Here is a 24,956-nt window from a genome sequence, read left to right on the forward strand (position 1 = left end):
ACGAGGCCTTTGAGGTCCTTGGGAAGGGTAAATCTCCATGATTTTGCCATCTATCATATGCTGCTAATATAATTGTTTTTATATGTATTGATGACTGTTCAGTATTTTTATCTACTGTTATTAATATGACTGCATTTGATATTGTTGTATTTTATCTCATTTTAATGTACGTCGCCTAGAGTGGCTATTTGCCAGATAGGTGACAAACAAATTAAATATTATTATTATTATTATTATTATAACTGATGCAATGTACATGTATTTTGTACTTCAGAATCCATTCCTTCCTCTGAAATCTATCATACTGAGCAGTCCTGAGAGAATATGCCTGGAGTTTCAACTTCAGAAGTCTCCATAGATAGCCACAACTCTGCCTTGTTCTTCAAAATAATATTGATGCAGGAAAATTCCCAAATCTCCCATTGATGATTCATGGAGAGTTTCTTTTTCCTGGGACCTAAATGACAAGGACTGATTAAAAAATAATAATATGGATGATACTCAGTGCTAGTTCTCAGGGTAGACCTATTAAAGGTAACAGTCATGACTAACATAGGTTCATTCATTTCAAGGGCTCTACCGTGAGCAGGACTTAGCTGAATACAACCTTATGAATCAAACCCAACCTCTGATAGGGCTGGGGAATAAACATTGATATAATGATATATACTAACAGCTAATTTAGTTACCAGAACAGGGATCCTCATGTACCTAAAATTGTATTATTTATGGACAAGAGGGGATATGAGGGTGCGTAGGGGGACACCAAGGGTTTTTTTTGTTTGTTTTTGATTTTTGCAAGGGGGGGATGGAAAATTTGTGTGGGGAAACATAAGTCTTCCCCGCTGCCATTCCCACTGCTAAAATTAGGCTTGAAAGAAGCATTCTGTTGGTGCTTACTCCATAGAATGGATAGGCAAATTCTTTCCCTGGGGAAAAAGTTCTTCCACAAGCCACAGGCCAGAAAGGCCCAAAGAAAAGAACCCTTCCAGGGCAGAAGATGTCCCAGCTGCTTTTGGGGTTCTCCTTTCATTTACAGCTGCAACGGGTGCTGGCCAGGGGAGAGACAAGACTGAAAGTGCTGCTGCCTTTTGACTGGCTAATGCCAATATCAGTCTTTCCTTCCTGGTATACAACACCTCTATTGTGGAGTGTGGGAATAGAAGCTGGAGGCAGAGCCAGATGTAGCCCTATCTAAATAGGAGCGGGTTGTACAAAATTTCTGAAGTGGTCAGTTTTTTTAAATAAAAAAGCTATGTTAACATGGAGTTATTTATATCTCACAAAGCAAATTTGGGCATTTAGAGATTTCAGAATTTGGATTACAGAAGTTCTGCTGTATGCAAAGAGTTCCTTCATCACTCTCTAACACTTTGTTGAATGGATTTAAGAGCCAGAATGCCTTGCAATAGGAAGACATAATTACTGCCAAAAGAGATGTTCTTTACAAAACTTTTGCTATTCAGCAACAGGTTTTGGCTCTGGAAAGGATTAATATAAAATCCATTTCTTCCTTCTGAAAGAAAATCCATCACTTAGATCTATCCAGGAAGATGTCAGAGAGTGATGACTTGATGCAACCAAGTGATGTTTTGTAACGAGAAATAATACCTCTCAGGATGCATGGAACTTAATATGTGTTACCATTCTGAAGCTATTGCTATTGGCAGATTCTGTTTGGGAACATCTTGCTGATGTGTTGGGGTCGTACTCCCTCTGAAAGAGCAGGTCCGTAGTCTAGGGGTGCTCCTGGATCCATCTTTGTTGCTAGAGGCCCAGGTGACCTCAGTGGCTAGGACTACCTTTTACCAGCTTTGGCTGGTAAGACAGCTGCAGCCATTTCTGGACTGGGATAGCCTGACCACTGCTGTCCACGCACTGGTAACCTCCAGGCTGGATTACTGTAATGCGCTCTATGTGGGCCTACCCTTGAGGTTGGTCCGGAAACTGCAGCTTGTGCACAATGCGGTGGCGAGACTTCTCACTGGGGCAGGTTATCGCCAACATGTCAGTCCACTACTGAAAGAATTGCACTGGCTGCCCATTTTCTACCTGGCTAAGTCCAAGGTTCTAGTTTTGGTGTATAAAGCCCTATACAGCTTTGGACCAGGATACCTGAACGACCGTCTTATCCCTTATATACCCAGTCAATCACTGCATTCTGCAGGTGAGGGCCTCCTTCAGATACCATCTTATCAGGAGGTCCGTTCTGCACAACATAGGAAATGGATCTTTAGTGTAGTGGCACCTACCCTGTGGAATTCCCTCCCCTTAAATATTAACACAGGCACAATCTCTGTTATCATTTTGGTGCCTACTGAAGACCTTCCTCTTTCAAAAAGTATTGTAAGTAGAGACCTTATCGCAGTCTACATCTGTGTTGGAATTGCTTTTTAAGATGTTTCTAAACTTTAAAAATGTTTTTAAAGATGTTTTGTTTTAATATGTTTTAATGGTTGTTGTGTTTTAATCTATTTTGAAGTCTGCTTTTATGAAGTTTTCAAGTGTTTTTAATGCTTTTGTTTGTCACCCTGGGCTCCGACTGGGAGAAAGGGCAGGATATAAATCAGATAAAAAACAACAACACAAATTAGGACACAACTTCTCCAAATTCATTTCAACAAATTCTTGACCTTTTATGCCAGTTAACAAAAGAAAGGCACACATTTCTTATTCACTTCATTAGGGTTTGTGTGCTTGTGTGTTTTCTTCTTCTCTTTAAAAACGAGAGCCGGAGCTGACTGGTAGAGTACCTGTTTTGCCTGCAGAAGGTTCCAGGTTCGATTTCTAGCATATTCATGTTGGGCTGGGAGCGTCTTCTGCCTGAAACCTGGAGAGCTGCTGCCGGTCAGTGTAGATAATACTGAGTGAGATGGACTAATGATTGGCCTCAGTATAAGGCAGATTCCTATGTCCCTATGTTATTAAAACATTGATCTGGTTTAAACATTTGGATGGCAATCAGCTTCTACAGAAGGTGAGGGATAGGCTTGTGCTTTGGGGAATAGCAGGCCCACCATCTTGCAATGCATGTCAGCCAAGCAACTCTGCCTTGGTGGGAGAAACACGGGTTTTGAAGGTGTCAGATGCACCTTTGTTTTGGACATATGAATGCCCACCAACACTCAATGACATTTGCACATTGGTGGTACATGTACTGCCCCTGATGAGACTCACTCTCTGATATTCAAGGATCTTTACCAGTGAGCTGATTTCTCAGTTTATGTTTATACTCATTAAAGAAATAAAAACAAAATAAACACCTACATATGCAAATAATGACTGGCTGTTTGTATCTGTGACAAACCCAATATTTTCTGATATAGATCAATAGTGCCTCCTACAGGAAGGGTGGGAAACCTTTTTGAGCCCAATGGCTGCATTCCCTCATGAGCAATCTTATGGGGACTGCATACCAGTGGTGGTGGTGGGGGACAGAGGGAAAAGTAAGAGGAGCAATGGATGTGTATATTAGGCTACATAAACTTCTGAGGAATTTCAAGGACAGGAAAAAGACCTGCATACATTTCTTAGAAAGTTTTATGCATCCCTGTCAGTGCTTGGAATGAACTAGTTTGATGTAAGGAAATTCACTGAATTTCTGGGTGAATTGGATGTGAACTAAATTCATGTTGAGGTAGTACCTTGGGCAATTTGTAGTTCAAGTTCATTCTCTTACATTTTCACTCTTTAGACTTAAAGTTAAAAACCATAGTTGTTGGGGAAAATAAATAATTCACATTCCATTGTGCATGTGTTTTGATGATCTTCTTTTACACTCCAGCACAGTAGCCTGTAACATTCGGATTTCTTTTTTCTTTGTTCTTGCTGATGATCATTTGGATGTACTTGAACTGTGAACTGTATGTGTACTGCACTAGTTCATTTTTTTTAATGGACAGATGTGAAATGGCATTAGTTCCTTTTTAGATGTGTTGAACTAGGACTAGAAGTGGTTCCTTTTAAAAATGAACTTTCTAAGCTGTGAACCCTATGTATAGAATTTTGTGTCAGATACACAATGGAATACTTGCCTTGGAATTTTCACAACCTAGACCATTGTTATAAGGGCTTATAGAAACAGTGTAGGCCATTGAGTCCAAACCCCTAATCAGTTCAGGAAATCCAGACATAAAGAATCCTCAGCAGATGCCCACACCACTCTAGACAATTGATTCCATTGTTGGACTGCTATTATCGTCAAGACATTTCTCCTAATGTTCAACTAAAAGATACTCCCTGTATCTTCAGCCCAGTAGAACTAGTCCTGACCTCTGGCAGTAGAGAACAAGTCTTTGCCCTCTTCTATGTGACAATCAACCCTTAGTGCATTTTTAAAATTAAATTTATATCCTACTTTTCTTCCTTAGAGGAGCCCAGGCTGGCATGCAACAAGTGATAAAACAATAAAAACAAAACACCTTAAAAACAATTCCAATACAGATGCAGGCTGTCATGCCCCACTCTGTCTGCTCTCCTTCAGGACAAATAAAGGTCAGTTCCCTCAACCTTTTCTCATAGGACTTGTTTTCCATACTTCTGAGCATCTGAGAGCATCCCACCCACCCTCTGAGAAAATGTTGCTGGGCTTATCAAAACTCTATTTGCTCCACCAGCCCCCAACATTCCCCCCACCAAAAAAACCCTGATGTCTAAATTATCTTAAAAATCCACTTTAGGACAGTTATAGATGCAAATAAACAAATAGATGCATTAGATATGTATAAAGCAGCAGAAAGCAGGCCCTGACATTTAGACAGAAACACAATCAGGAGAACAAACACGTAAAGAACAATGATCAACTAACTATCTAGTTTTTGAGACTGGTTTTCACAGGACAAATGAGTTAATACAAGGAATGTACACACTTTCTGCCTGTAGCCCAACCATCTCCCACTAATCCTGTTTGCTGAGCAAAATGGTCAATTTAAATAATCCTTTGTTTTGAATCTGATAGGAAGACATCTAGTTGCTGGGTTAGGGGCTGCCAGTGTGTGTGTGTAGAGAGAGAAATCATTAAATCCCTTAAATCCTCTGTACAAGAAGTCAGAGTTTAAACAAAGTTCATTCAGTGTAATTTTCTAGACTTGAGTAGGCTTGAGTAAAGAGATCAAACACTTAACTGATGTGTTTGGTACTGAACTTATCTGCTTCTTCAAAAGAGCACCAATCCTCATTTGATGTTCCTCATCCTAGCTTTGCATATCTCCAACAGAGGCATTTCCTAAGCACTCCAAACAGTGAAACAGGTATTATTGATCTTTCTCCATAGCACCTACTGGATTTTCTTTAAAGAGAATTGATTGTGGCAACCATATTCAACTGACAGCTATCCTAGGAAAATGAGACAATGAACTAAAAACATAACATTGTGCATAGAGTGAAATAATTTTTTATGGAAAGATGTTAATGGTTTGCCCAGTTTTCAAAGATTCACTGGAATTAGTGTAAGGTAAAGGTGTCCCCGCACTTATAGTGCGAGTCGTTTCTGACTCTTAGGGTGACGTCTTGTGACATTTACTAGGCAGACCGTATATATGGGGTGGTTTTGCCAGTTCCTTCCCCGGTCTTTCTTTACCCCCCAGCATATGCCGGGTACTCATTTTACCAACCACGGATGGATGGAAGGCTGAGTGGACCTCAACCCCTTTTACCAGAGATTCAACTTCCTCCTTCCGTTGGAATCGAACTCCGGCCGTGAGCAGAGCTTTCGGCTGCATTACCGCCGCTTACCACTCTGTGCCACGGAGGATCCTACTTTTAGTGTAATGATAATTAAATTTGAGTCTTGGGAAAGGCTGCATACACACTCCCCTAGATATTAAAATTATTTGCCCAGGAAACAAAAGAAAAACTAAATCTAGAGTTGCCACCAAATGTTGCCTAAATGGTTCCAGTCTACTTCTGGATGAATGCCAGGGCCGGTGCCAGGCATGACTGGGCCTTGGGCACCAGCCAGCACCAGGCCCATGGCACCGTAGCCCAACACCCCCCGATACAGGTGGTATGGGGCTAATAAGCCTACCCTTGTGCCCCACCTACCTCTTGTGTCATGTGAATGACGTGCACTCACAGTGTGCATGCCTGCCATCAACCAAGAAGCTCCCACCACTATCTTGGGTGATGGCAGACATGTGCACACAGCATTCACACTGATGGGAGAGGTAGGTGGGGCATGTGGCGGGCTTATTGAAGCCCACACTGTCTGTATTCGGGGGGTGCCTGGGAGCTCCCTCTCCATGATTTGTGGCAGGGTCAGGTCCAGGATGAAATGCTGCCACAGATCATGCAATAGGAGGGCCACTCTCCCACCCTAAGGAGGGGCCCTTCAGGGGCCCTTCTGGGCTGCAGGAGCCCTTGGCCATTGCCCAACTTGGCCACCTTCTGGAGCTAGCCCTGATGAATGCCAATGAGGAATCAGTAAAATTCACCAGAATGACAGGGTTAAAGAACATCCCCACCCCCAGTCATGGACATGAGGAGTCCCTGATGTTGAGAGCTCTGCAGGAAGGACTTGACGATTTTCATGAGAATTTCTATTGAAATGCACTCCCAAAATTCTGGAAGTATGTTATTCTGTGGAATTTTAGGCATTGTTTTCATCTATATCTAACTACACTATGATGAACAATAATTAGTGATACATTTTTGGTGTAATTAGTTGTTTGCCATTTCTTAGAGCAAAATAATACTCTTGATGGATCAAAGATCCATTGTGCTTTTGATGGCATAAAACAGGTGGAAACACTCTTGTGTTGCCTACAGAAATAAATAAATGGGAGCACCACTTCAGCTCCAAAGACCTCCAAGCTGGACTACCAATAAAAACGTTCAAATGAGTGAAGACAAGGAAAGGCTGATTAGGGTAATTTAGAGGCAAACAGCAGCAGTCAACACAATCTATACAGTAATTCACCGAAAATTACCTTAACCAATTCTGGTTTGGAAAAAGAAATAATGATCCCAAAGCCAGATTGTCTACATTAAGTCCACACAGCACAATCATTAAAAAGGAGCCCAGCTTTAAAAATAACAAACTCTACAATTTCCGGTCAATAAGGCAATACTTTGGAAGGTTTTAAGCCAATATAATTAAAGAAAAGCAACTTTCAGCAGTTTATACTTCTTATATACAATTCTCCTTCCCTCCTATTTTTGGCATAGGACTTCTATAACAACAAAATGAAGAAAGCTTTCTCAGGCTCAAGAAGTGATGAGGATATCATGGGCTTGATGACTACAGGGTAGTCACACAGCAACACTGTAGTGGGGACATAATGGTGTTTGTGTAATAATGGTTTGTATATTTACAAAAAACGCATATAGAGCAAAAGCTAAAGCAAGCACTGTAGCTGGATCATGACTTAGGCAGGCATGGGGAACCTGACCTGTGGTCCTCCATATGTTTGCTCGACTCCAGCTCTCATCAGCCCCAGCCAGGCTGGTCAGGGACAATGGAAGCTGGAGTCCAAGAAAATTTGGAGACCCACAGTTTCCCCTTCCCTGACCTAAGGAATTCAAGCTGAGTGGTCAGGGGTGTGTGCATGTGATCTCCTGTCTCCTGCCTCCCATAGAGTCATTTTGCTTCCTTTTTGCAGGGTAGGTGGGAACCAATGACAGTAGGGCAAGCACAGCTAGTGATGCCTGCTTAGGTTCTCTTGGCATGACAGTGGATCCTGAAAGCAACAGGCAAAAACAAGACACAGCCTGACAAATTTCTGCCTGTCAAGCAACCATTAAAAGACTAGATATGCCACCAAAATTTGACTGAGCCTGGCTCAGACACAGACTTCCAAGGTTCTTGAATGGGTCTCTTGAAAGAGAGACAAAATACATACCAGAAAAGGTTTCACAGTTCCCTTCTTCCTATCATTGCGTGCCTTTGAGCCCTCTAAGTACCCTCTCCACCCTGCCCTTTATTTGTCTGCAAGTGGGGATTAGGAAAGGTGGTGGTGGTGTTGGTGGCGGCGGCGGCAGCAGTAGAGAATGATGAGGTTTTTCTTTCTGCTCCTCTGTTGTCCTGATGCACTCTGCAGAATGCTAGGACTAACTATGGAAAAATCTGTCAATTTCGGTTCTCTCAGTTTCTCATTTTTTCAGTCTTCAATTCAGTTCTCCATATTTCCCCAGCAATTTGCATTTTTTAAAAAAAAGAAAATTCTCATGAAAATTATTCAGCATTTTAGTTTAAATTTCTCCTAATAAGCACATTTTAATCTTTATTTATTTATTTACAATGTTTCTATCCTGCCCTTCTACCCTACAATAGGGCACTTAGGGCGGCTCACAATAAAATTGTACACAATGACACCACAAAAAGATTAAAACAGATAAAAATGCATAAAATACCATTAAAGAATATAGAGGAGTGATATTAAAAGGGACTAAAGAGGTAAAAACTAAAGGGGGGGGGAATAAAACTAGTTACAGGCTCTACCTTCAGTCCCTCCCAAAGGCTCTCTGGAAAAAGATGGCTTTAGAAGTCCTTGGAAAACCATCAGGGAGGAAGTAGAGCAGGCTTCTTGGGGTAGGGTATTCCAGAGCTTGGGGGCCACGGCTGAAAAGGCTCTCTCCTACCTACGTGCCTGCCAGTCTGACATCTTTCATTCCAGGCACGCAGAGACCAGAGGCAGCCGTTCTTAAATCACAGTATATATGGGTGTAAGTGGTCCCTCAAGTACATTGGTCCAAGGTCATTTAGGGCTTTAAAAGTCAGAACCAGCACTTTGAATTGGGCCCAGAAACAAATTGTGAGCCAGTGGAGTCAATAAAGCACAGGGGTGATATGCTTCCTGTGCCACGATCCAGTTAACATTCTGGCTGCCACATTTTGAACCAACTGCAATATCTGAACCATTTTCAATGGCAGCCCCACGTAGAGTGTGTTACAGTAATCAAGCCTTGATGTCAACAATGTAAGTGTCACTGTGGCTAGGCCAACTGCTTCCAGGAATGGGTGCAGCTGGTAGACCAGTTTGAGTTGGTCAAAAGCCCTCCTGGCTACCGCAGCCACCTAATATACAAGCAGCAGAGCAGGATCCAGGAGTACTCCCAAACTGCAGACCTGCTCCTTCAAAGGGAGTGTGACCCCGTCCAGAACAGGTTGCAGCCCTATCCCTGGCACAGTTTTCCCCTTGACCAGAAACACTTCAGTCTTGTCTGGATTAAGTTTCAGTTTATTGGCCCACATCCAGCGCTTCACAGCCTCGAGGCACCGGTTTAGGATGAGCATTCCCTCCCTGCAATCAGGTAGTAAGGAGAGATAGAGTTGTATGTCGTCAGCATATTGATGACACTGAACTCGAAATATGCAGCTTTGACTAATGTACACATTTTTACAAGCAATTTTCCCAATATAATGCTTTTTTGTATGTTATTTTCACAAATGTATTCATTTTCATACACGCTCTTGCCTAATACATACACATTTGTGCACATTTTCTGGTTGGAGAAATGCATTGCAAAATGTGAACACAGCTTGGAAGATTACTTCTTAAAAGTAATAAATTACAATTACATGGCCCCAAAAGTAGCAATTACAGTTACAATTACAATTGCACTGGAAGTAACTGATTACTTTTTCTCAAAAGTAATCACTACAATTACATTTCAGTTACTTTTTTAAAAAAATGCCTACAAGGTGCTAGCCTTGGCTGCTGCACATCTAAGTAGCCTAAAACAACATTAAAAATAAACAAACATATACAGAGGTAGTAGAATAATTATTTTTATTCATAAGATAGCAGTGGTCGTCTCTCCACTGGTAAGGGTGGTGGGGAGGGAGGTTGAGGCCACTACTCAGATCTTTGCACGTCAAACCAAGTGCAACCCCCCCACTCACCCAGCCAGCATAATCTCTGTCTCTTAACCACCTCCCAGACCCTGCCCTGCCACCAACTAAGGGACACTCACCCAAGCACACACTTTCCCTTGAGATGCAAAAAAGTTAAAATACTGCAAATGCAGCACAGTAGCCAGAGAGCGTGGTGGAGGCCACTTTGTGTGCCAAGTGCAAACACACACACACACACACACATTGTCATCTTTCACCTCCACATATCTTTATCTCCATTCTGCTGCTGCCTCCTTCTCCTCCTTTATCCATGTTCTTGCCCTCTGGCTCCTTTTTCCCTCCACTCCATTTTTCACCACCACCATCCATTTTTTAAACAATTATTTTCTCCACTCCACCCATCTCGCTCTCCACATCCTCCGTTGTCACCTCCTACCCACCTACAGAGCATGAGGGAAGAGTGACGCTGTACAGAAGCCCAGTTTTAGGCACATGATTTTCATCCACAAATCAGAGAAGCAGAAGAATCCCCCTGCTCCCCCCCCCCAGTAATGCCCAAAAGTAATGCTGGAAACATTACAATTACTCCACAAAAGTAATAAAATTACTCTATTACAATCAAAATGTAAAGGAATTACCCACTCGTTCCTCAAAAAAGTAATGGATTACAAGTAACTTGTAACTAATTACTTCCAAGCTCTGAATGTGAATAAGTGCAAATTTCAATGGATAGCTGTGTCTCAGTGCTCATGTTATTTTGGAATATTCAAATTTGAATGGGAACTGAATCAAATTTCTCTCCCCGTCTTTTGTCAGGACTAAAAGAGCAATGACACTGTTACTGGAATCCAGTGGCACTGATTCTGAAGGAATTCAGAATTGTCTGCCTATATGCTTCCAGTACTAATTCAATGTCCTAATGTTGAACCATAAAGTCCTGAACAACCTAGGACTGAAAAATCTGAATGAACGCTTCTCCCTGTACCACATTGCACGTGCCCTAAGAACTTCAGAGGAGCCTCTTCCTGTTGCACTACCATTGGGCTCTGTATGCTATGTGGTAATGCAGGGAAGGGCCTTCTTGGTGGTGGTGTCCCAGTTGTGGATCACCCTCCCCTCAGAGGTATGCTTGTTATCCACTCTTTTCTCATTCCAGCACCAACCTATTTGTTTGCCTAGACATTTGTAGGATATTAGCTTTAGTTAGTTGTTATTGGTGGTTGTAGCCCACTCTGTGGTTCAACCAGTGCTTTTTTTGGTGGGGGGGAGGGAAATGAGATGCTGGTACTCATACCTTGATAAAAGTGCCAGTACAAAATGGTTGCCACGGGCAGCAAAAAAAAAAGAGGTTGCGGTACTCCATGCCAGTGAGCACCATCACAAAAAAAGCACTGGGTTTGTATTTTAAGGATTTGGATTTTAATTATATTTGTCTTCCCTGCTTTTGTTATTGAGTAGATTTCAGATTGTGATTGTTTAATCTGAATGAGTTTTAGTTGTATTGCACCCCATCCCAAAATTGATTATAATAAAGGACAGATAAGATATATTGTACATCAATCTATCATAAATAGACAAACATAGGTATTCTCAAGAGCTATTGCATCTGCAGTAATAGTGTGACAGCAGTTTGCTTCCAAATCTGACAAAGTTGATAAGCTTTAAGCCTTTCATTTTAAACTTGTTTACTCACAAGCCCCTTGGGTTATTTATAGCACTCATTGGTGTAATGGAAGCTGGATTTTAGCCTTTATTAAGGTATTACAAAGATACAGAGATTACATTAAGTGTTTTGTAATTAGATTTTAGGTTCATCCTTTGATAATGAAGTGACATTAACTATGGAAGAGGATTATTTCCACAGCCTATATTACACCATTACAAAGAGAAGATCAATTTAACATAGCAGAGTAGGGGTAAAGAGCTGGTTTCAAATGTGTAGTACCCTACATGCTGTCCATGCAGCAGCCCATCAAGTTTTTGCAGATGTCGTCGCTAGTCCTGGACCTGCAAGAATTCAGCAGCAGTTTCACTTGTCCTATGTGTCACCTTATCTGATTTGAAAACTTTCTGCAGTAGTAGAAAATGCGACTTGGGTGGTAATCTCTTTATTTGAGCCAGATAAAAGATAAATTATCATGGATTCAGGAGACTTATTGATATTGATATTGATTGAGTAGAAAATGCATACTCAGCATGAGATGATTTGGGTCAGTCTAAAGACTATAGTCAAGACCAGAGTGCATGTATAGTAAGACCAGCCTGTGAGCCGGGCAGCTTGGTATCAATTACATCTTATACATAGGCTGCAACCCTACCTCCCTGTTCAACAGCTCCCACTCATGGTACATGCCCTGGTCACCTCTCAATTGGACTACTGTAATGCGCTCTACGTGGGGTTACCCTTGAAAACGACCCGGAAATTGCAACTTATACAGAATGTGGCGGCGCGCTTACTTACCAACAGCCGCCGCCGTGATCACATTACGCCGGTGTTATTTGATCTACACTGGCTGCCGGTTGTTTTCCGGGCCCGATTCAAGGTGTTGGTATTAACCTTTAAAACCCTGTACGGTTTCGGACCAGTTTACCTGAAAGAGCGCCTCCACCGCCACCAATTATGCCGCCCAACCAGATCAGCCACGCAAGGCCTTCTCTCAATCCCACCAACCAAAACAGCTAGGTTGGTGGGTACTAGGGAGAGGGCTTTTTCTGTGGTGGCCCCCACTCTCTGGAACTCCCTCCTGTTTGATCTTCGACACGCCCCTTCCCTAGATGTATTCCGCAAGGCCCTGAAGACGTGGCTATTTCAACAGGCCTTTGAGATCCTTGGGATGGGTTAATCTCCATGATTTTGTCATCTATTATATGCTGCAAATGTAAATATTTTATAAATGTATTGATGACTGTCCAGTATTTTATTTATTGAGACTAATGTGACTGCATTTGATATTATTGTATTTTATCTCATTTTAATGTACGTCGCCTAGAGTGGCTATCTGCCAGATAGGCGACACACAAATTAAATATTATTATTTTTATTATTATTTATCATCCGGAAGACAAAGTGAAAAGAAACTGCCATAACCATGTTTAAATGGCGGAGGGGGGAAATAGGTGTGGTTCTTAACCATGATTAACAAAAACTATGGTTTGCCGTTCCAGTTTGCGGCCAATGTTTAAGCGCAATACTGTCAGGATGCAGGATTGGGGCCCTGAAGTTTCAGACGATGAGGAGAGGGAGGGGGTCATTTGGACAGAGTCGTGTGAAGGAGAAGCAGAAGAGGGGGAGGGAATCTCAGAGATAGAACTGTCTGGGAGCGAGGACCTTGAATGTCCAACAGACATAGATTCTTACCGTGAGCTTCCCACGCCTCCTCCCCCTCCGAGCTTGGAGGAGTTGGAGAAGGAGGGAGGGCAAGGAGGAATCCAACCCCCTCCTGATCCAGGAAAAATCAAGGAGAAACGGCCAGATGGTTTAAGCATTGACCCCCTCGCTTTCCCCCATACCTGAGTCAGATTTCTCAGGAGGGGAGGGGGCAGTGGCACCCCCTTCACCACGTACAAGGAGACAGCAAAAGAGGCGCCAAAAGAAGGGGGAGAGGCGGGGTGTGGATGAGGGCACTTTGAGGCAGAGTGAGAGAATTTGCGCTCGTTTGCCCCCTTCTTAAGGGACAGGGGGAGTAGTGGTTCCTTGTTCTGTCAACTCTCTTCTCTGTCGCAGGTTATGTTTAGTAGTTAAAGTTCATGAGACGATGTAGTCTTTGTCTGGATATCACTTTAATAAAAACTGATTTGCTTTCACCAACTGGTCTGGTTCCTGAGCCTCAACCTGGATACGACAGATACAGGTATTCAGACATAATGCTTAGCAATATCGGAGGGGTAGTTAAATGGCATACTTATATAAGGTCTGTGTAAGTAATCACATATACAGCTGGACACAGAAAAGTGCAACTGTACACAAACACTGTAGCCATTCCAACCCATCCATATTATTCTGGCATGGCTCTGAAATATTCTCCATGCTTCTCTTTCTAAGATAGTTGTAAGTATTCTAAATTTTCCTTCAGATTATAATAGTCTCTGCTGTCTTGTCATGATGAGAAAACTGCCACTGTATGTAAAGAGAAAAGGAACCTAGTGTATTAAAAATATTTGAGATAGGCACATATTTCATACTAAGCTACAGCAGAAGTTCCAGGTTTACTGGGGTCTCATTTTGAAGAGCACTTATCATAGTTGCTTGGTTTGCACATAATGCTAAGCCATGGTTTGTCCCACAGGTGATCAAACAAACCATGGTTTGTTCCATCTACTTTTGCCTCCCTTTGTACTTTTGTGAACATCTGGGGTACAGCCATTAAATAAGCTACCACCAACAAAAATGGCTTGAGATAATGGTTTCTTGGCAGTACATAGATCATAGTTAAGCTGCTAGGCAGGGTTCACACATAAAAATGGATTAGCATTATGTGTGAATCAGGCCAGTGGTTTCATTCAGATGATTCTCCAAACTACTGACTGGAAGGATTGTGAATGAGAACTATGCTTGCCTGTACCCATCTGACTCACTCACCCCCCACTACAGTATATACAGGGCTTCATTAAGTCAATCAAACTATAGATTTCTGTTATGTCCAAACTAGCAAACAGTGATTTGAAGGAGCCCTCCAAACCAATATTGCACATCAGAATTTAATCCTGGTTTGGAAGGGTCACTTAAACCACTGTTTACTAATTTGGATATAAAAGCAAACTGTTTGGATTAAAAAGAAGAAATAATAATTAATCTCTGTGCATGATGGGGAAAAAGGAGAGGAGATAAGAGAGGTGAAGGGTGCAAGCACAGCACTCATTCATGATCCTCCAAACCATAGCTTGATGGATCATCCAAAATCATCTCTCTCTCTCTCTCTCTCTCTCTCTCTCTCTCTCTCTCTCTCTCTCTCTCTCTCTCTCTCTCTCTCTCACACACACACACACACACACACACACACACACACACACACACACTTCATAGTTTAAAGGTTTTGTTAAGCTGCAAGAATAATGCAGGACTGTTGGCACAGCTAGAGTTCTTGTTTTCTTTTACATCTCATTGTTACCTTCTTAAAAGAAATGTTCCTTAAGAGCAGTTATTCATGATGCCATTTTATGGCACAAGCTGACATTAATTCACAGAGTATAACCGTTTTTAATTTTTCTTCTTTAGCGAACAATGGAACCAAGCAGGCTAATTGCTGAGAGGTAGTATCTCTGATCTAAATTTCAAGATTAGCCCTTCTTCCAGTAGATATTTATAGCTTATTTTTGACAGTAGTCTGAGTAGTGACAACCTTTACTTAGGAAGAATGCCTTGTAGTGTGACATTGGGTTGGGTGGGCATAAGTCAATGGAATTAAGCAGCTGGAAGATATATATCAATTACACTTGGAAATCTGAACCACAGCTCACTTCTTGTTAAGGAGTTCTTAAACTTTAAAGAGACACATTTCAGGTTAGGGGCTATTTTGCACTAGTGCTGCGCAACTTATGACCTATCCATCCAAACACAGACCCTCAACCATGTCTGCTTGATAAAATTCATGCTTCTGCTGTCATGTTGGGGCTAGAAAATACAGGGGGTGATGTAGCACCTGGGAAGGCACAATCTGTAACCAGTGGGCTGAGTTTGACTTCAGGGGCAATTACATTACATTACATATTGTAGTCTCCAAGTATTGGTGATGTTAAGTCATTGCATGTAATAGTGTTTTAACTGTTACTAGAGCAGTGCAGAAGTGACCATGTTAAAGTGACAACCACATCACCAAGGGAATGCAAGAACTGGATCTGAGATGAATGGGGAAGGAATCTTGCTCTGATCTAAACCACCGTGTCAAAGTACTGAGCTAAGCATGACAATGCCACCCCCAACTTCAGTGGGGGCGTTTTTGCTTCCACCCCACTTTCACTCAGGTGGTTCATCCAGAGGGAGGTCACGTGTGCCCTCAGATCCAATGGGGCAGGTGCGGACAGCAAGGCTTATAAGCTTGCTCCACCCTCAGCTTTCCCTCTTCTGTTGCTTGTTGCGCCCTTCGTCCCGCCTTTTCAGTATGAGCTTAGATAGTCGCCACTTAGGGGCTGAATAGGAATTTTGGGGGAAGTGTGCTTAGCCACCCCTTTGGTTTGCCTACTCCATACTGCGAGGTTTAATTCAATTGGCTGCTGCCAGTTGGGGGAGTTTGGGCAAGTGAAGAGGTTGGGTTAGTATGAGGTGTACTGAGGCAGTTATGGGATTAGGGTCACCCTTTGGGGAACTCCCAGTGTTTTATGCCTGGGGTGGACCTGGGGGGTGTCTCTGGGGGCCTATCATGCACATTCTGTTGAACATTGGTATGGCGGAGCATGGATATGCAGGGTGGCTGACCACACAGGGCTTGCCTAGCAAAGAGGGATGGATTTGACATGCCCAGGGGTCGGGGGGGGATGTTCCCCCACCAGAGGTACAGTGAGCCTCACCTGCCCAAACAGGTTTAATTTGGTCTGCAAGTTCTCAAACATTTATTGTTATATTTTAATAAAAATAATATTTTCCCAATCTTTGTGTCTAGAGTCTTTCTTGATGGTGTGGGGGCAATGTAGATCCAAACTTTTTAAGTGGGTGGAACTAGGTGTTACAGGAGACCCACAACTGTTGTTAAAAATCTTAGTCCTGTATTTCTCCATTTTGCCCTGTAATTTCCAGCAATACAAATGTATTGTGTGATGTGGCTGCATTGAAAGCTTGACTGCTCCCTTTCAGATGTTACTAGGGGCGAAAGGAAGAGGAAATGTGGGGCGGCCATTGTCAGCAGTGGCCACACATTCCCCATGATGTCTGATTCTGACCCCAAACATAAATCCTTGTTCATGGTCCCCATGTGGCAACTTAAATGTGAAAAATAATTTAACTCTAACCTTGCCTATTCTTTAAAACAGGATTTTAACCCCCCAAACAATTGGAACGAAATGGGTGAATTGTACAATACCCAAAGGCAGATGTTTCACACAGAAGAAGCAAAAGAATCAAGTCAAACCCAAGAATCACCTAGTCCAGAATCTTATTTTCACAGTAGCCGGCCAGATGACCCAGAGAATCCTACCAGCAGAACATGAGAACAATTGACATCTCCTGTTGCTGTTCTCCAGTGGCAGAGGCATGGTGCCTGTGATGCTGCTGGTAGCACATAGCCATAAATACTAGTAGCCAATGATATCATTATCCACCATGAATTTGGCTAATTCCTAAAGCCATCTATGTTGGTGGCCATTCCCAACCACATCTCATGGAAGTGAATCCCATAGTTTATCTATGGGCTGTGTTCTTTCAAAATGTGGACTGTGTTCTTTTATTGGTCTGAATGCCTTCCATACATTAGTCTCAATTCCTCCTGTAATGTTACAGTGCTCATTCAGGGGCAATCTAGACATTATGGGAAGGGTGGGAAGCCTTTTTCAACCCAGAGGCTGTGTTTCCTCATGGTTACCTTTGTAAAGATTATGGACTCCATGTGAAGGACAGTAGAAAATTCTTCAACATGAAAACTTCTCCATAAGGGAGCAAGTTATATTATCACCTTCTCTCCCAGTCTAAGAAAGCACCAGTATACATACTAGCTAGAACATTAAGGGAAAGTCTTGCAGATGCTTGAAATTTCTTCATCTGGAGAAGCCCATGGACCAGCTGAATGGAGGCACATGTTACCAAATTCTTCCAAGCTACAAAGAAAGTGGATTGGACTGTGAAAGACCAACCAAAATGGTGTTTGCATTTTTACACATCTTTAGGTACAATATCTCAGAGAGGATGTCAGGTCTCCTGCTCCCCTGGTACGTTCATTATAGCTGCCCAGTTTCCCTGCTTTTAAAAGTTTGATAGAAATATCTATTGGCTATAGACACATGCTTAAACCATAAAGGTGTTTTGCCCAAGTGAATAAATAATAAAATAAACAAAAGGAGTAGGCTATGCACACACAGTGTTAACGCATGTAAGCTCCCCCTTTGGACCTTCTGTTCAATGTATGGTGGTTAGAAGTAGCAGAGGACAGTGGGGCCAACGCACGTGATTTTGCTCCTCTCTTCACGTTATTTAACTGTACAGAGACAACAACTAGGGGACACTTTTCTTGATCAAGCTCTGCCTTGAGATATATTATGATGCTGATCCTATAATTTACTCTATTTTACTCTATTTTGTGGTTCATATCACTTTTGGATGTCTTCACTCATAGATCTGCCCATACTATTTCCATGTTAATCTGCAATTTTTTTTAAAAAAAAATCACACTAAAATTCACATTTAAGTGCATAATTGGATATTTATTTTAACACATTTTCTCTCAAAACACACATTTTAAATGTTTTTAGTCCAGAATTGCATCATAACACTCAAGAAGTGTAAAAGCAGATGGATAGTTCTGTTCCAATCCGAATGTTAGTTAGATCAAGTTAGTTTATATCAAAATTTGCAAGGTCTAATTTCTGAAGTATCCCTAGAGATATGCAGTGAGAATTCCCACTCTAAACTGCTGCTTGTATACTGGCACTGATGGGGCCAGCAGTCTAACATTACACACAACTACAACGTAACATGTAGTGTGGCCCTGACAATTTATATTCTCAAATAACCAGTCATCTAGTTGCAGTTAACAGTGGGAGAATCTTTTTCTTTATTTCTTACTGAACCAGTTCCTATGTGGGCAGGGGATTATTCAAAGCACATTGTTGAAGCTACTGATTATGTAGGGACAGGATGGAGAACCCTGCTCACAGCTGTCAGCCCACTGCGCTTGAAAGCACTATCAGCAAATGAATATGGATGGCTTTTTAGATAAACGTGTCTGTCTCCCTTTGATGTATGAAGGTATGCAGAAGAAGGCAACGAATATTAATAGAAATAACCCATTGCTTGGTTCAAAGAGCATGCTCTCCTTTTTTAAAATCAGAAAACCCTTTTTACTGCAATCGAGGCTGTCCAAATCTTTTCCATGGCTCCAATTAAATGCAGTTTTAGATCTGCTGTCATTTATTTATTTATTTATGGTATTTATATATCGCCCCATAGCTGAAGCTCTCTGGGTGGTTTTGCTAGATTTTTTTTCCAAAAAAAAAAAGAGAAAGGCACAATTCTGGTCAGCAGCTTTCACTGGATAGCACTTTTTTTGGCCCAATCCAGCCAAAGTAATGCATTTTTAGGACCCATTGATCTGAATGGAAGAAATTTGAAGATGTGCTTAAATCTACCAATTGAAACCAATGAGGTTTGGAAAGCATTTCATTTTTAGGGTGATGATAAGGCCACATCTAAATCCTGATTTGGCCTTTGTGCTTTTCATCTCTGAGCCCCTGAGGCTGTACCTAGAGACATTGGAAATATGGTAGCAGAATTCATGTCTTTACTGATGAAGCAAAGATAGAAAGCCAGGTTCCTAGCTTTTAAACCAGGCTTGGCCAATCCAGAGGCTAACCGCCTTCACCTGTTTCCCAAGTAAACACAGTACATGATGGCTCACCAGGGTAGGTTACAGAGCCTCTGTCATTTGGCCCAGTTTGGATGTAACTGTTAACCGTATTTTAACACTATGGGAATGAGCCTGGACAAGTTTTGGTCTCCCACTTTTCTCCTCTGGCATGGCCAAATGAGGAGACATCTGAGACTACAACTGGTTGTTAGGTTGAACTATGGTTAGTGAACATGTCAGTATCAGAAACCATGGTGTGATCCTGCTTTATCTCAAACAACTCTCTTCCTAAAAGTTTCATATATATACCAGCTTTCACCAAATTTTGTTTAAATGGTCTAACTCATATCAGGAATTGCATGCATTCTTCATTTTTTCATTGTCTTATTCCAGTATGGTGCCACCAGATGCTATTAGACTACAATGCTCATCAGCTCCAGCCAGCATGGCTGGTTGTCAGGGATGATGGGAGTTGTAGTCCAACAACATCTGGAGAGAACTGTATTGGCTACCGCTGCCTTAACTCACCTCTTTTCTCTCCCCTAATGCCACTATCACCGAAACAGTTAAATGTCCTGTTGCCTGGATATGCTATGGATAATTATAAATAATATGAACAATCAGAATCTATCCACTCTTTCCTTTATAGTGAGTCTGAAAACTTGCAGAGAAATAGTTTCTAATGATAATGACAGGGAAAAATGGCATGATAAATTACTACAATTTCACTAGACATATTCAACCGCAACCCCTCCCTGCACCCTCAAGATTAGATCCACATAATGTATTACATAATTAGACTGTCCTAAGGTGACATAGGGAACAAGAGTCTTGAAGTTTCTTCTGAAGCAAGGTTTCTGTATGGTGAAATCATCATGCTCTTTCCTCTCTGGTGGGCATACTGCCAATGGCTTTAAAGGATCATTAGACAAACTTTTTAAAGTGTTGAAAAAATTGAATGTAATAGTTATGGGAACAAAGTGAGACGGGGAATCCTAGTGATACAGCACTGCATGTCAAAACACAGGCCCAATGGAAGTCAACAAAAGCAAAATACAATGCAATGCAATGCCTGGAAATGAAACTGATCTGATGTGATCTAAAGGAAGGAGGGAAGGAAAGTGGTCCCACCTAATGGAAGTTGCATGTTGCTTCCAACGTCTCTGAGAATATGTGTTTTCATATTCTTCTCACTATTCTACACATTTTTGTGCTAATAGACACATTTCTGTATGCATTTTGATTGGATAACTACATCACAACATTTGAGAAGAATGAATTTCAAAGACTAGCTGTGTTTCAGTTGGCGGATTGGTTCAGGAAGTGCAAATTAGGTAGGTTCATATTAAACTGCAAACTGAACTAATTTTTCTCCATCCTTCATCATTTCACACTCATATGGTCCTGTCAGCTAACCCATCTACTAAAATGAGATGAATTTGGTGCTTTCATGGTTCAGATGAAGCAGAAAAATTGATTACATGGCAATCCAGTTTAAAAGGATTAGTTGGTAGGTGACAGAAAAGACTTCTTGGGCTCTTTGAGAGCTTCTGAAAGAGTAGACAATACTGGACTAGACAGACAAATACTTTGACTCCGTATAAGGCAACTGCCTAAGTTCTGTCATACCCTTCCACAACCTGATGCTCTCCAGAGGTAGTTGGACTACAACTTCCATCAGCCCCAGCAAGCATGGCCACTAGTCAAGGATGGTAGAAGCTGCAGTTAAAAATGTATTGAATTCATAATATTGGGGAAGGCTTATCTGTTCAGTGTGTGATTGGCTGATTGATCCAGTTGAGCAATATCTCAATTTTCATCAATGCATCATAAACTAAAGTAATCCAAAATCTTCAATATAAAGGTGTGTGACCTGTCATTTGCTCAAGTTTCTGTCTTGAGGCCAATTTCAGTACTTATTTTTTCTCCATGAGATTACTGTTGACTAGACTTCCACTGAGTTTCATTTAGCAACTTCTATTTTAGTGGTTCAGATTACAGAAATATATTTTTCAGTGTCTAGAAGAACAAAATGCAATGTTATGGAAATTATAGAATACCCAACTAATTTTATTAATCTAAGGACTAGTCCTTAGTATGTTATTTGATTATCATTTTAGGTATTTTGTATTGCATGTTATTTCAATTTTTCTGGTTTTTAATTGTTTTCATCTGTTTGTAATTTATCTTATTAAGTCATTCTGATACTTTTTTTATTAAGCAATCAGCAAATGTTGATAAAAATAATAGTAACAATCTAAAGAGGAAGGAAATCAGAATATACCCATAGTAACAATGACTATATTTTGTGGTACAATTAATTTCTCAAACTCCTTTATCAGAGGACAGATCCATCATGAGCACCCTGGACAAGGCAGATGGGGGGGCATGACAGAGGTGTATAAAATTATGTATGACGTGGACAAAATGGATAGAAAGAGTTTTTCCCCCTTCTCTCATAAAACTAGAACCAGGAATTAAACTGAATGGTGGTAGATTCAGTACAGACAAAAAGGAAACACTTCATCACATGGCACAGAGTTAAACAGTACAATTCACCATCACAAGATGTAATGATGGCCACCAACTCAGATGGCTTCAAAAGGTGATGAGACAAATTCATGGAAGATAAGGGTATCAGTGGCTACTGGTCATGAAGGCTACATTATATCCAGTATCAGAGGCAAAATACCACTGGATACAAGTAACTGGGGATCTTGACCTGGAGAGTGCTATTGTGCCCATGTCCTGCTTGTGAGATGTGGCTAAAATAAAAAGTGAATCACGATAAAAATAATGATTGAACTGGGTGTATCAAGCTAGTTGCTGCTAGTTCTGGCAAACACCAGAAACAGTGAAGTAATGGTACAGCCAAGCTTTCCACCACTCCAGACCAACTGTGACTTGTTATATAATGTATTATTATAGCACAGCTTAATTTTTTAAGTCCAGCAGCAGTATCTGCTCTTTAACACAACTGCCAGGAATATAACCATTTTACAGATGTAGAGCTGGGGACTGAGAGATACCCACAGTTACCCCACTGAATTATGGTGGAACTCCCCCAAATCTACTGAACCACCCTGGCTATCAAATCAATAACAGACAGTCGACACATTCATTCATAAACATTTTCACTGTGTTTCTCATCACCTGACTATGAAGCATGATGTTTTGAAGTTGAATGTGTGAACCAACTTTACTGAAAAGCACTGTGCTGCGTTTAAAGGCAAGTGAAAGTTGAACTAGAATTATTTGTGGTATTTAGCCTAAATTGCTCATGCAAGTAATCCACTGGGAAGTTACAAACACACATGTGAACAAAAAAAATCTATTCTTAGTTTTAAGCTCATTCCATAAAAATAATTCAAACACCACTCTTTTTTAAAGAAAGATCCTTTATCAAACTTGGAAAGCGATGAAGTTCTTAGTTTGTCTTAGCATTCATTGGGGTATGTTGCTATAGCAACTTTCTGGGCATTGTTAAATGGAAAATGTGAAAGACCATTCTATTAGCTGCATGTTTGCATCCAGCTTAGCCACAGGGGGATCATGGTTTGCAGTCATTATCAGTGATTGTCATAAAACATTATTGCTTAGGCAATTTTGAATTGAAATCTTTTGGGGTGGATCCTATTGCGGCTGCCTTTCAGCAAACTATGAGAGCAACATGTTATTTCAAAATATAACCAGCTGACTTGACGGTGGGGTAGGGGGGACAGCTGAGACGAAAAATCTTTTTGTTTTGTTTTGTAGCATTGAAAAGCATCCCTACATACGCAGGTTACTGTGTGGTGTGTTTCAATTTATTATGTTTTTTCATTCATAAAATGAAAGAACAGTAAGTAATATATAAAAGGGTAACTTACAACATTCAACCTTTTGTCTGCACCATTATTTCTGATTACTGCTAGATGCTTCTTACATACATATATTTATAGTCTTTATTTCTACCCAGTCTACAAGGAAACTTCTGAAGTCAGTAGCTAAAGGTTGTTTGACCAATCATTCCTATACACAATGAATGGGAGCAATGCATCCATGAAATTGTCTCTTTAGAGCCCCTCCAGATATTCTTTGTATTATGCATTCATGATTATCCGTGCTCATGATTATTTGCCACCCTGGGCTCCTACTGGGATGAAGGGCAGGGTAGAAATCTAATAAATAAATAAATATGGAATTATGGCGGTTATACGCAATCCCACGTTCAATGCTGTTTGTGTCTGCAAAAGTTTCAGGGCAGACATACGGCTTTGTTTCCAATAGTTGAATATCCTTTAGTTTCCTGCTAATATCCTGTAAGATTTCATACTGCAGATATTATGGGATTTGCTTGTTTGCTGTCCTATTTTGTTGTATGATAGCATGAGAATGCCCCTCCATTGGGGAAACATTGCAGAGCAACTAATAAAGCAAAATTATGTGTGGACATAATTCACTATTCACTATTGTTGCATCAACTGAGATGTTGCAGAATACATCTGGGGAAAAATACCAGTCCAGAGGGCCATTAGTTAATTCTGTGGCTGCATTGTCCTCATTCTGAACTAATGTTTCTTGCCTGAGTATATGTTGTAACATGGCCAAATCAGATGGGATATCACATGCTATGGAGTCAATTTGGCTTGAATGATCCAGATGACAGTGCCCAGGAAGGCAATGGCCCGGTAATTATAAGTTTATAATTATAATTAATTATGTTTGTTTTGTTTGTCATTATTGTAATATGATTTGTTTTTAAATATGTATTTTGTATTTTCTTATATTTGTTTAATTGTGGTAGCCTATGGCTTTGAACAATAAAGATTTCTTCACTCTTCATAATTAATTATAATTATAAGAGGGGGATGAATGAATGAATGAATGAATCTTTATTTTTACCCCGCCCTTTTTCCAAAACTGGAACTCAGGACGGCTTACAAATAAAAACTACACATAGGTAAAAAACATACAAAAATATACAATTAAAATAGAATTAAACTATTTGTAACATTAAAACCATGAAACATACACTTAAGATACTAAGACAATTTAAAACATTAAGAATAGGACCATAGAACAATACAACAGACCTTATGAGGCCCTATCTTAAACATCTTCTAGTCCAAAAGCCTGTCGGAATAAAAAAGTCTTTGCCTGCCAACGGAAGGATAGCAGGGAAGGGGCCATTCATGCTTCACTAGGAAGAGAGTTCCAGAACCTGGGGGCAGCCACCGAGAAGGCCCTATCTCACGTACTCACCGATTGCGCTTGCGAAGATGTTGGGACTGAGAGAAGGGATGGTGCCATAACAGTAGCACACTAAGGAAACAGTAACACACTGGAGAAACAATAGCAGCAAATAGAATGAAAAAGTGTAACATGACATAAATTAAGGTTTTGGGAAACATAATGGCCAGGAAGCACTACTTTGAATCCCCAAACAAAAACAGATGAACATTTGGTGAAGCTCAACCCAAGTCTCTGTAACACGTGATTTTTTTTTTAACTCCATCATGCCTTCTCATAAAGCAAGTGATTCTTTCAGCCAGGGCAACCTGAAGATAACGGATGTAAAATAGCGATAGCTGGAAGCCCCGACAATTTCACTGGCTGTATTGCTTCCCTTGAAATTCCTCAGATTTTTCTTCCTAGTAGATACCTGAAAATATGCTTCAAAAGAGGCAAAAACT

The 24,956-nt window shown here is 40.9% G+C and overlaps 1 long non-coding RNA gene across 1 annotated transcript in view; it reads right to left on the reverse strand.

The window, feature by feature from the left end:
- The window catches only part of LOC133390902 (uncharacterized), a 368,591-nt gene that overhangs the window by 273,131 nt on the left and 70,504 nt on the right, over window positions 1-24,956 (reverse strand). The gene's annotated exons all lie outside the window — the stretch shown is intronic.

The sequence above is a fragment of the Rhineura floridana genome, chromosome 1 (assembly GCF_030035675.1).
Source record: "Rhineura floridana isolate rRhiFlo1 chromosome 1, rRhiFlo1.hap2, whole genome shotgun sequence".
Lineage (NCBI taxonomy): Eukaryota > Metazoa > Chordata > Lepidosauria > Squamata > Rhineuridae > Rhineura > Rhineura floridana.